Here is a 13,436-nt window from a genome sequence, read left to right on the forward strand (position 1 = left end):
TTCTAGTCCTTTATATTCTCCTTTCTACCCACTGACCTTCTATTTCCCTAAAGTACCCTCACATGTCCATGGTTTCCACCACTTTTTCACCATGACACTGTGATCCATTCCCTTAATCTTCCTTCAGAACACATCTAGATCTCCCATTCTCCTTCAAGCTCCACTAATACCCCCTCTAAACATGCCTTTCTTCACCCAACTTATTCCTGATACCATAATACCTCTGAATAACATCTCTGCTGCAGTTGTGCTACCTAACAGCTGTCCAGAGCATTTACATTATTTTTTTTCCCAAATCCTTACCAATTATAAAGACAGGGACCTTACAGTGAGATATAACTTCTTTACTTGCCTTACTACTGTCAGAAGAGATGGTGAGGAAGATATGTTGATCTTCTCCTTCTCTAAATCGCTTCTTATACCAATTATCTCTTCTTCTGGAATTGCAAAGCAGTAACTTCCTTTCTTTTTCCTGTCTCTTCCATGTACTTACGCCCATGTACTTATGTTCAAGTGTTCACTATCAGCTCCCTTTTCAGTTCTGGTTTCTATATACTCTTCTTCTATTGCCTTAGCTTTAATTTCTACATTAATTGAATAATCTTCTTCCTAACCTCCTCACATATTTGTCATTTCCTTGCTGACCCACACTGCAGCTCCTCTCCAAATCCACCACTTTCTCAAAAATGTTCAACAGACTTGATCTTCTCAAGACACTTTTGCTTCTCCAGTTATGCTGCTGTGTCCTGTTTGCTTGTTTCAACACAGGATCGTACAGCCCTTGTCTATTACCTCCTTCTCCCTCAAGTGGGATAAAGTTTGGGTATTTTCTTCAGAAGTACTTCTCCTTTTGGGATATTCTGTTCTCTACTTCTGTTATCTCTGGAAATTCACACATTTAAAACTCCCAACTGCACACTCAGCATCGCATGTCTCATTTGCTGCAGCATCAGTTTCTCTGCCCTAAGCAAATGCAATCTTGTTCCTCTCATACCCACTCAGAACGTTGCTCCAAAAATGATGTCACAAAGTAGGACAAAGTGATCCTACTTTGTCACTTAGATCATGTCAATGCTGTCCTTGCTATATTGCAGCAAACATTTTATAGCTCCTCAAAATAGATACAAGAACTATCAGGTTAGCATGTTTGTGGTATTGAAGGGGTATAGGCTGAACAGCAGGGGAAAACCTTCTGATTTTTGTGACCTGGGTGGCTGCATGCTGACTCCCTTTGAATTCTCTGAAACTCAAAGATTTTCCCTCCCCAAAAACAACTGATACACCAGGAAGAGAAACTTCTGGAATCCTGAATGGGATCCTTACTACAGCCACTCTCTCTAACACACAGACCTCAGACATGAACAATAAGAAATGAAAATGTTAAAGACACAGAGGGCACATGCAAGTCATTTATGAAACCTTGGGGCTCAGCTGGGGCAGCAACAGGGGTGCAGAAAGTGAGAAGGAGAGGAGTTAGAGCTGCAGGTTACTTTGAGGAGCCTGCACAAGGTGATGGTGAAATGCAAGACAATTTACAATAGACTGAGAGCAAGCCTCAGTCTATTGAAAAGCATCAGCATATTCCAGCGTCTGCATGCCATCAGAAAATTGTAAAAGGCTTTCGCATTTTTAAAAAGCAGGAAGTTACTGAGCTAACCAATTCTAAGATGAGTCATGAGTTTCAGTCCATGTGCGACATCCAAGTGTTCTGGTTGCAGTTGGCAGGGTCCAAGGGAACATTTGAAGTAAAATAGCATTGTTCAGTCAAAGTCAGGCAAACTTCAAAAATAACTTAAGGAAAATCTGTTCTACATACATATAGCACTATCAGTGGAAACTGAAAATTATGTTGTTTGTGTGCAAGTCAACAGGCACTGAAGAGATATTAAAAAATAAATTCTGGACTATATTTGTGTACTGTGTTACTGCTTTAAGGCAATACTTATTTTTTAAAAATATTCTTTTATTTGTCTAGAAAATTAAGAAATAAAATCTCCGTGTTATCATGCCCTTTATTAAGCCAACTAGCCATAACTGACTGGCAATTTATCTCTAATTGGTCAGTTATAGATTCAACCATATTGTCATGGCCCTAGCTTCTGTAGATGAGTATTCAAGACATCTTCCACAGATGTGAATGAATGACAAAGAGAAAAACTCTATGTACTTTTTGAGGAAGGCTAGGTCCAGTACAATATAAAATAATTCATATAAAAACAAGAGCTTATCACAAGTGTTTCTTTCAATAGAGAAAATAAGGTACACGTGTGCCCTTAAGAATTTTTCAATGGAAAAATTACTACTGTTAAAAGTCCACATTGCTAAAATAGATGTCCTTAAAAATATTATACAAATTATTAAAATATTTTGGTTTAAAACCTCATCAGTAATCACCAGCTTGTTTGCACTTAAAGATGTACCAGGCATTTTTATAACAGTTTATAAACTACACATTCACAGTCTTGTCCTAAAAAACACAGCAAAAAATTAAATTCTTTTTTCACACCTATGCAAGATGAACATACATCCCAAAAGAACAAAGCAGCAGAATAAAATGTGGCATAATTGTCTGTCAAGGTGACTACAAGTCATCACTATGTTGCAGCTGTGAAAGACACCTGTGTAACCTATTTGCAATAAAGAACAGAAACCACTTTGATACCACATACACATCCAGCCATCCATTCTGAGGCAATTCAGAACACATGGCAAGGAAAGGCAATAGTGAGACTGAAAGTTACACACATTTCATGAATAACAGCTAACGGAATTAGGTTTGTCTGACAAAGCAAAAACAGAAGACTATATGATATTATATACACTAGGGGGCAGAAATTGAAGCAAAAAGTGGAAAGTGTTTATTGCTTTATTTTAGCACTGTTAGGATAGAAGATGTCAGAAATTACAGAAAAGATATTTAGCCTAGGATTCGATAAATGTTGCATTAATTTCCAAAGAAGAGTCCTCATATACAACAGGACAAAAACCCCCCAAAAACCTAACCTGTTACAGGAGAAAACTTGAGAATTTTTTGAAGTATATGATGTTGATCCTAGACATAGCTAGAGACAGATTTTTGTGAAGCAAAGTGTTTATTTAGCTTCCTTTTCCCACATGTGTGGGGAGCAAACTTTGTACTATTGCCCTAGAAATGCCAGAACATTACTGATCAACACACTGTGATAGTACCAAATTGTGTTCATTCTCATCACTTCCTCAGAAATGCAGATAGTGTTATTTGATGAGCACAGTTTCAGCTTCTCTAAATGCTCTATTCAGACAGGAACTTAAGGAAGAATATCTGGTTATTTCATCAAATAGTAGTTCATCTGCTAGATTCTCAGATAAGAGAAAATCAGCTGAAATATTCTCCATTTTGAGAAGTGGAAGTGAGTTTTATACAGCTGGCATCTCATGTAGCAAACACACAAATAATGAACTAGATACAACTGTCACTCCTGAGTCACCACTGTACACTTCCCATATATTTTTAGACACTTACATACTGCAAGTCACAGAGGTAGCTGCAGTATCTTCCTGTAATCTAATCACATTGGCAAACTGCAAAACCTTTATCATCACTGATGAGCACTTGTACTTGTCTACCCAGTGAAATCAATGTCTGCTGAGAATGAGCACTCACCAGTAGTATAAACACTGTACATCTGAAATTGGTCCTGCAAAAGCAGCACTGACCTGTCCTGTGCTTTCAAGCAAACAAATAAGCAGCAATATAATAATAGCTTTCACTGAACCTCTCATGTTTTTGCCTTTTTTTTTTTAATTTTAATTAACATCAACTGAATTAAAAATAACATAGTGTGTGACAGCAGGGGTTCTCTTCTGGTCCTGACTTTGAACTTAGACTTGTAGGAAAAAAATAGTATATAGTCATACATCTACTGAGAAAACAGATTGTTAATCCACTACTTTCATTAGTGACCATTTCCTCTTGCAATCAGTCATTTTTAAATCAGTGAGGACATCCCTTTGGAGTTTGTCAAGGAAAGTCATGATTTTTGCTTATTTCTTGACAAGTAAACATTTATGATTATGACTTTTCTAAAGGAAACCAGTAACATTATTTAAAATAATGTTTTAGTGACCTAGCAGAGATAATTTCTAAAATGACATTGATTTAAACGTTTCCTTTTTGATACTATCTCCAGTGTGATTTGACTGGACATTGAAGATTCTAATGCTCAATATTAATGTTGAAATGTCCATATTTCACCATGTGCCATTTCAGTTTTCAGTCTGAAGGAAATGGACATGAATTATACAAATGTAATATATGCAGACATCAATCTCAGAGTGCACATTGTTTATTCTAATCAACATCACCTATTGATATGCTCACACTTGTCAGTGTAGATATTTTTTACCATCTTTAACCCTACTCCAGCTACCTCTTTATTACATCCCTGTTCTTTTTCTACAGTGCATACTCCAATTAACATAATTTTTTTTCCAGGATTAGGAAAATGTAGCACATGTTTTAAGGAGTCACACATGTGCTACCATGGGTCAGCTATTTTAATTCAATCTATCACAAATTAATGTGACACACAAGACTGACAACCTTTTTATCCCTTGGCCAGCACTACACAAGGGTTACAAAAGCTTAAATCTCACAATAACAGTGGGATGACACATGGACACACAAACACAACCTCTGCCATTATGTTCTCTTCGGCAAGTTATTAATAACTGAAAAATGTCCACTGATTGCATAAGGGAATAAAGTTGTTATTAATGCATATGGTTCCTCATCAAGATCAGGCAATATTTGGGCTCTTTGCTCTATCAGAAAGGCTACTAACACAGCACTTGCAAAAATTAAACCACCCTCAAGGATGCACCCAATGGATCAAACATACAGACATACACACAATCTAACACTGGTGATGCTGTGAATAAATTAATACAGCCTCCAGTGACAACAGTATTCCTTTACAAATATTACATTTACATACACACAGAAATAATGAAAAAAGCATGTATAAATAGTTAAAGGGTAAAATATGAGTTGCACCTTTCAACTAGATTAATACAACAAATTTAAAAGCATAGCCAACCTCAACACACAAAAGTGGTTTTCGTTGTCCCATTGTACTCTGCTGCGGTGTGGCTCCCATCTTGAATGCTGCTTGCAGTTTTTGGAGCCACAATATAAGATATTGAGCTATTGGAGAGTCCAAAGGAGGGCTACAAAGATAGTGAAGGGCCCTGAGGGTAAGCTGTAGGAGGGGCAGCTGAGGTCACTTGGTCTGCTCAGTCTGGAGGAGAGGAGACTGAGGGGAGACCTCATTGCACTTACAGCTTCCTCGTGAGAGGAAGAGGAGGGGCAGGCACTGAACACTTCCCTGTGGTTACCAGCGACAGGACCCAAGGGAATGGCCTGAAGCTGTGTCAGGAAAGGCTCAAGTTGGATTTAAAGAAAATGATTTTCACCCAGAGGGTGTTTGGGCACTGGAACAGACTCCCCAGGGAAGTGCTTACAGCAGCAGTCTGACAGAGCTCAAGAAGAGTTTGGGCAAGGCCCAAGGCACATGAAATGACTCGAGGTGCCTTGTGCAGAACCAGGAGTTGGATTTGATGATACTTGTGGGTCTCTTCCAGCTCAGGATATTCAACACTTCTATAGTTCTAAGTGACTGCAATTATTACAAGACCACTTTGCATCCAAACATAAAAATAACAACCATTCCTACTTATAGACTTAATTTATTTTTACACTTTGTCGGATCCAAGTTTGATAAAAATAGCTGCAAATAAAAGACTAGTAAATCCATGGTGCATTGGACAGTTATTGAAATGTCATTTTTTCACTTGCTTAGTTCTATTCATTATATTCATATACCAATAAGGAATACTAAGTGCTTTTCTTGAGATAACTTGTTATGTATTTCTAAGTGAATGTCTGTGTAAGATAAAAAAAACTCATTGAAATTTATTTAATTTCTGCTAGATTTTAAATAAAGGACAATAAAGAACTTGACTCTTCTATCTGCATGTAACTACTCTTCCCAAAGGTTTAGAAAATAAGGATATAGCCTATTACCCCACTGCATCATTATAGCACTACAACAATTTTAGTAGCTTGGAGTACTGATTCCAGTAGCGACAGTATTTGAGTGGTTTCCAAAATCATTCCTCCATTTATAAACAGATCTTATAGATGACTTGCACGATACTTTATTTAACTCAATAGACTCAATACCTATCTATACCTAAATCAATGGCTCTCTGCCACATTCTCCTTTTCTCTAAACATTCAGGAAGTCATAGATTCAACTACCTCACCAAGAGGTCAAGCAATCTGCTTTTATAACCCACAGAGATTTTTAAGTGGGTCTTTAGATTAGCAAAAAACCCAGCATGTTGGTACTCTCTAGTCAGTACTTAAGAGACACCCTTTGCTAAGGGAAAGGGAATAATGATATTTTCCTCATCTCTCTAGAAAAGATCCCTGACCTGGGCAAAATCTGAGCTGTTCTATTTGGGCAGCTGTAGGCTGCACTGTGCAAAACCACAGGGTGACCTGAGAGATTTACCCCATTATTCCTAGAAATGTTCAGCAAACGTATGGATGCCATATCACATTACATATACATATATATGTACACATTACATTAGTTTAATAAATATATAGATACAGATGTAAAGACAATTGTATTTCAGTTTCTGTTTGAATTCCTCTTGAGATGGCAAACTTGCATAGGAAAGTAGAACCTTCTCAGGATCATATAAAGCTCCTATTAAATTTCAGGCTAAACTGAATCATTTTCATGTAAAAGAAAATAAGCTTAAAGATGCTTTGTCACCTCATGAGACAAGAAAAGGATAAGGGCAAGGGCTAGGAAGAGAAAAAGGAAACAAGGAAAAAAAGGCAAAAAGAGAAATCAGGAATTCGCTGCAACCATGCAAACAGAATAAAAACCTGATGATTCATGAAGGCCAGCTCATAGAACTGTTCATCCAAACAAATTACAATTCCTTTCAAATCACAAGACCAAAACTGGTTGGCATTTTTCCTCTCATCATCACTATGATTAAGAGTCAGGTATTAAACTCTTAGTAATGATATATAATAAGAGCCAGATAGTGACTGAATGTTTTGTTCAACTGTAATTGCAGGGTTCCCAAGATATATTAAAGACTTCATAGGACTAAAATAGACAAAATATTATTCACCAAAGAACTTAAAAATGAAGTATTAAGATTTAGTTTCTATCACTTTTGTGGTTTATCACTTTATAATCTTTAAACTACATATATATTTTATCTTCTTTATTATTATTCTAAAGAGAAAATAACTTCACTATTTTTATTACAACATACCTTTTATACATTTTCTCGATTAAACTGACTTACACCCAGTTAGCCACTTCTGTATGGCCCATGTAAAATTAAATTATCACAAAAAGCCATTTCCTTTTATAATGTACTTAGTTATTCCTTATTTGCAACATTTGCCAACACTGTATAAACCATTCAACACAGAAAGGAAAGGCTTTTACCTGCTTGAAGGGCTTATAGTCTCTCACTAGACTGATTTGACTGTGCAGGACACCAAAAGAAAATTGAACAATTATTAACACCACCACCACACCAACACAGACACACACACATTTCTTGTGAATACTACAAAACCAAATTTTTTTGTGCCAGAAACACAGAAAAAGGCCAAGATGCTTTTTACTTAAAGAAACCACTGGGAAAAATACTTTCTGCCTCAAGTAGATTAGCTATGCCTACTACAATATAGAATTCCAGACAATGCTGGAAGAAGGAATTGAGGGCATCTTTGAGTATAATCTGCTTTCTTTTTTTCTGAGATCAGGTAGGAAAACAATCTTCTCAGCCTACACTACAGAAGTAGATCCACGTGTATCCTATTTCTAGTCAGTATTTGAAGGGTTTATTACTAACTGGTTTGTTATCAGACACAGAGATATATTTGGTGTGTTCATTATTCCTTCTTTTATTCTGATTAAGACTGACACAACCTGACCACCACATCTAGAACAGATGAGGTGGCCTCTGCAATGGTCCTGAAGTTCTGCTCTCCTCACCATCTACAGCTGGTGACATGCAGATGTCATCTCTGGCACAGGCACCCAGGTTTCATTTCTGGGGCAATTAGGACTAGAATAGAATGGGGATGGGGTTGGAGTGTGTCTATGTTACACACTCCATCGTGGGAGACAGTCCCCATAACTCTAGCCAAAGTACAAGGCTGGACTAGGAGCGCAGCACATGGAAAGCAGGACAGTTTGTGACTACACAAATAGTGAGCTGTTGAGTCTACAGCAAGAAACTGATTTTGAAATATGATTTTGGCCCTGAGAAAAATTATGCTTATTGGCATTAAGAGTAGAATAGGACAGAAACTGTGGCAAATAAAAGGGCAAAAATATTTCACTAGGAAGAAGAAAATATTTACTTTCAGTGAAGACTTCTAACAATAGTTTTATGGGTTTGCTTACCTTCAAGGCACCAAATGCATTTATTTTAAGGAAGTAATGAAAACATTTATTTCAGTGCACTGAAAGAGCAATCTCATACTATTACTATACTGTAGTGAAGTTTAATCCATACTGACCTCAGCTGTGGCAGTTCTGATAATACATGGAAGTGTATTATCAATGCCCAGAAAGCAGCAGGGAAGCAGCTAGTCAAAATAAACCATGTCAGTTCTGCAGTTTACATACAAATATGATTGAATTTCTTTTCCTGTGTTATTATGACTGCTCTGCTACAGCAATTGCTTGGGTCTGACAATGACAACACGGGCAAGCAAAACAAAAGGAAATGAAATAAAGGCAAGATGACCTAGTAACAAGAAACAAGAAACATTCCTTTCCCCCATAATGAAAAGATTATATTTAATCAGCAACTGTGTGCTTTGAATTTGATTCAAACTGCCTCAAAAGACCCTTGACCAAAGACATTTACAGTCAGTGAATGGTAGATATTTTATGCAATTTTGTATTCTTGAATTTGAATCACTTTTCTATTCACCCAGAGTCCAACAATTCTTTGTTAAAATAAAGTGTTAATAACATCATGCTAAGTAAAGGCATAAGGACAGAGCAGTTCAAGAGTAAGAAATGTTCCTCTTTTCCTATTTACCTATCACTTAAGTTTAAAGCTCTGCACTGTGCGTGCTATTCAGTTCAGAAAACACATTACAACTGCACACTAAGCTAACAGTTCTGTTCTTAGCTTCCATTAAAATTCTCTGCTATGAAGAGGTTCAAAATTCACCCATGAAAATATATTCCTAGGAGGCATTTGATCTCATGTCAAGAATGGATATTTTGATTTTTTTCACAGCAAGTATCTGAGGACAAATTTTTAAAAAATCACTTTCTGAAAACACAGAGTGAGCTAAACATCGATTTGAAGAAGGTCAGTGTGACAAAGGAGCCCTGAAGGGGCTGCAGAAGCCTCACTCACTCCAAGCCCCCGCTGGGAGGAGGCTGGAGCCCCTGACAGCAGCAGCAGCAGCAGCCTTGGCTCCTGCCCAGTGCAGTCGCAGAGCCCTGATAACACGTCGGCACTGAGTACAGATGGATCCCTTCAAGCATATGTCCCTAATGTGAAAGGCTCAGTCCTCTTACACTCTACCATAAGCTTTCCACATCCTGTTCCGTTCTACAAAGAGGAACCAGATTTATTTTGCTTCCTTCTGCCATATGTGCATCTATAGAGAAAAGAGGATTTGTCCTAGTAAATGAGCACATCATACTAAATGAAAAATATTAGTTCCATTTCTCTCTGTCTCTGTCATGCACAGACTTGACAAAAAAAACCCAAAGTCATTTAATATCAAGTGTTTAATGCAGAATCCTGGTTCTGATATTTTAAAATACATATTTGTTCTTAAATGTCCCAAACATTTAACACAATCAATAGAATTCTGTAAGCTTTGTTTGTCCACTTTCTAGCCATCTTAAGCAACACAGTGAAGGAAAACAAAAGATTTCTGATCCATGTTCTTAAGACATGTTCTAGCAGCATTTTCTTCAAGGTACCATTTGAAACCATGTTGTCATTTCTCTTTAAGGTTTATCAAGCATTGCAAGTCTCTCTTTGGAACTTAAACATCATTGGAGGAGAAATAATTACAGAAAATGCCTCCAACTGCTGCTATTATGAACCAAATTTTCCTAGTCAGAATAATGTTTTCAAGTTTGTTTTGGCAAATAGTTGCATGTGAACTGCTGCTATAATGACACATCTTTGAGACAAGTGATTTTGATAGATCCTTATAATAATAATAATACTGCAATAACCTGTATATAAGCTCAGTTTTCATTTAATTTCTTATGGAAAGGGTAAGCTAAAATGTGAGAAAATTGAAATGCAGAAAATTAGCTTTGCATTCTCTTCATCAGCCCATGCAGCTTTAATTTATTTTATACAACAGAAGTATCTGAAGTAGAGAAATAGTGTCAAAGTGCATTTTCTACTCTTCTTGATGGCATTGCTTTCTTATTAAACAAAAAATAGTGACAATTTCAGGGCAACAGATTTGACTTTATATCATGAGAAAATCACTACTTGACCTAAAAGAGATCTTTTTGGACTCATTAACTAGCTTTAGGGCCCCACTGTACAGGTGTTTGGCACAAAACAGTTACTCCACAGGATCTAGCTAAGAAGGCTTCTGTGGGAAAAAGAACAGAAGATAATTACCAGATTGATTACAGAAAAGAAAATTTTCCCATGGATGAGTCTAAAGAAATTTTGACTGTGCCTTATTCAGAGTGGAGCATGCATGTTTGTGCATTGCAAACCCAAAATATCCTATCCAGCCTCCAGAACTGTCTCCTGTGCATGTCTCTCTGACTGCCAAATCTTAAACAATTTTTTTCACAAGTATGGGAGCTAGAATGTACAAATTGCCAGAAGAGGAAGATACCTTTGGGAGCAGTTATTAAATATGCATGTATATTCATGAATACTTCACACTTCTCCACTGACCACACTACATGAACATTCATTAAAATATGTAAGAGTTCATGAAAGAGGTCATCAAAATTTCATGAATGACAATGAACATCAGATGAGACATTGTGTATCACTTTTTGATATGTGACATCTAGACCTTCAGAGATCCTATCTCACTATCAGATTCTTCAATATCTACCTTCGAAGTTCTGAATCACCCTCTGCAGGAAACTCTATTGTGTCTTAACAGGATGTAAAGTCAACATGCAATATCAAAGTTACAAGCTCATAAGAGGTTAACCTCAACAGACATTAATCTACATGCAGTGGTACTGGGTATCATCCTTCTATTTAACCTTCAGGCAATCATTCTTCAAAACTCCCATTCTCTGTCATGCTTCACAGAATACTTCAGGTTTTCACAGAATACTGAGAATGAGAAGAATGTTCTCAGTATTCTGTGAAAAGTTCAACTTTCCCGCATTTCAAAATATAACTAAGGCTCCACTATTAGGAATTACATGCTAGTTCCACCCTGTTATAGCATATACATAGAATCACAGAATAGTTAAGGTTGGAAAAGATCTCTAAAATCATCAAGTCCAACCATCAATGTAGTATCACCACCATGTTCAACATTAACCCATGTCTTCAAGTGTCCTATTCACGAGTTTTGAACACTTTCAAGCATGATGGCTCTACTACTTCTCTAAACAGCCTGTTCCAGTGCTTGAAAATCTTTCCAATAAAGAAATTTTCCCAGTATCCAATCTAAAGTTCCCTGATGCAACTTGAGGGCATTTCCTCTTGTCGTGTCACTTACTACCTGGGGAAGAGACTGACCCGATCTCACTACAGCCTCCTTTCAGGTAGTTGTAGAGAGCAATCAGGTTTCCTCCTTTACCCCAGGCTAAACAATCCCAGTTCACTCAGTCTTCATACGATTTGTGCTCCCTCCACCTCAGCCTCTTCCTTGCTGCTGATTTTTGCTCTCAGAGCTGCTCCCTCAATCCAGCACTCCCTCCTCTTAGGACACTGAAAAAAACCCAGATCCACTAGCACTTCTAAGTGAGAGTTGTTAGACATGCCCAATAAGACAACTTGAATTTACCCTCTGAAAATTATTTTTCATGCCTCCTTCATCCTCTTCCTAGAGTAATATAATAGACTTGTCTATCACTTCCTCACTGTACATACAAAACTATATTGTGGTGTCTATAAATAAATGACATGAAATAGGCAAGGGACCACATTGTAAACTTATTTCCTTTGGAACAGTTGCAATAGATTCAAATGTATACATGGAGAAACTTGCACCAATCGAACTAAATTGATTTAAATATCAATGTGATTTGAATTTGATCAGTATCTCTTTTTCAGGAAGAGTCTTAAATAGGTATTTCTTTCCATTCAATATAGGAATTCTCTGGATGGAACATATGACTTTCCTGTTGATAGCAGCACAGATAACCTTAGGTTTTGTTTAACTCATTCAAAGTGGTTGAAACTGTCCACTGACTCTGAACAGTACTGAATTAATTCTGTGGTGGAAGGTATGCCTTTAAGAATTAAATAAAAAATATTACATTCTGAAGTCACTTATCTGTCTGATGTACACTCCCCTGTTCTTGGTCTCTCAGCTCAAATAAATTTCACTTATCTTTCTTTCCACTTCCCATGCCCACTTGAAGAAAACTATTTAAAGCCTCTTTTTTACCTTTTCACTTATTATTTTCTGCTACTGGTTCAGTTTTTGTGGCATGTCTAACACTGTATGCTTTTAAAAAGTAGCTGTGTCTAGTCCTCAAAACAAAGTTTCTTTTCTAATCTATAATTATATAAAAAAGTAATGTTGACAGGTGTATCAAACTGTTTACCCAGAAATGCCATTATGAGTGGATCATGTAAAAAAAAGTTGCAACCTAGACTAGATTACAGAGCTAAAAGCAAACTATTATAGTGGCAATTACAAAAAAGTTACTTACTTGTTTAAAAATAGCCCAGAAATTTCAAAATAAGATCTACCCTAAGACATAAAATTAGAAGTTCAGTAAAACGAGGCTTAGGTGCAGCTCAGTGCTTAGTAAAGTGATTACCAGAGCCATAAATGTAAGAAACAAAAGACAGATAGAAAGTCATTATAAAGTGAAGAGAAAGAACCATGGATTTTTTTAAAAAGTAACTACTACAACAATCAGAACTCTACTACCATGAACAACTGACTTTCGATTCAATTGTTGTTGTTTTTTTTAAAGTTCAGTTCTAATGTCAGACAATCATTCTTATATAGAGAACAATACTGAGAACATAGGTTGAACACACTGCATCTCTCCTTCTGCCTAGGAGTACTTTAATTACAGCCCAGGGCTCAGTCAGCTGGATACCTATGAGTTAAGTCAGCAGTCCCTAACTTTTTGTATATTCTCTTGAGAAAGATGGCAGTAATCTGAACCTCACCAGGATCAGCTTATTTC

General features: G+C 36.8%; 1 protein-coding gene across 2 annotated transcripts in view; it reads right to left on the reverse strand.

Moving 5' to 3' along the window:
- Window positions 1-13,436, reverse strand: part of IMMP2L (inner mitochondrial membrane peptidase subunit 2) — a 410,018-nt gene that overhangs the window by 162,127 nt on the left and 234,455 nt on the right. The window lies entirely within an intron of this gene.

Source organism: Zonotrichia leucophrys, chromosome 1A (assembly GCF_028769735.1).
Source record: "Zonotrichia leucophrys gambelii isolate GWCS_2022_RI chromosome 1A, RI_Zleu_2.0, whole genome shotgun sequence".
Lineage (NCBI taxonomy): Eukaryota > Metazoa > Chordata > Aves > Passeriformes > Passerellidae > Zonotrichia > Zonotrichia leucophrys.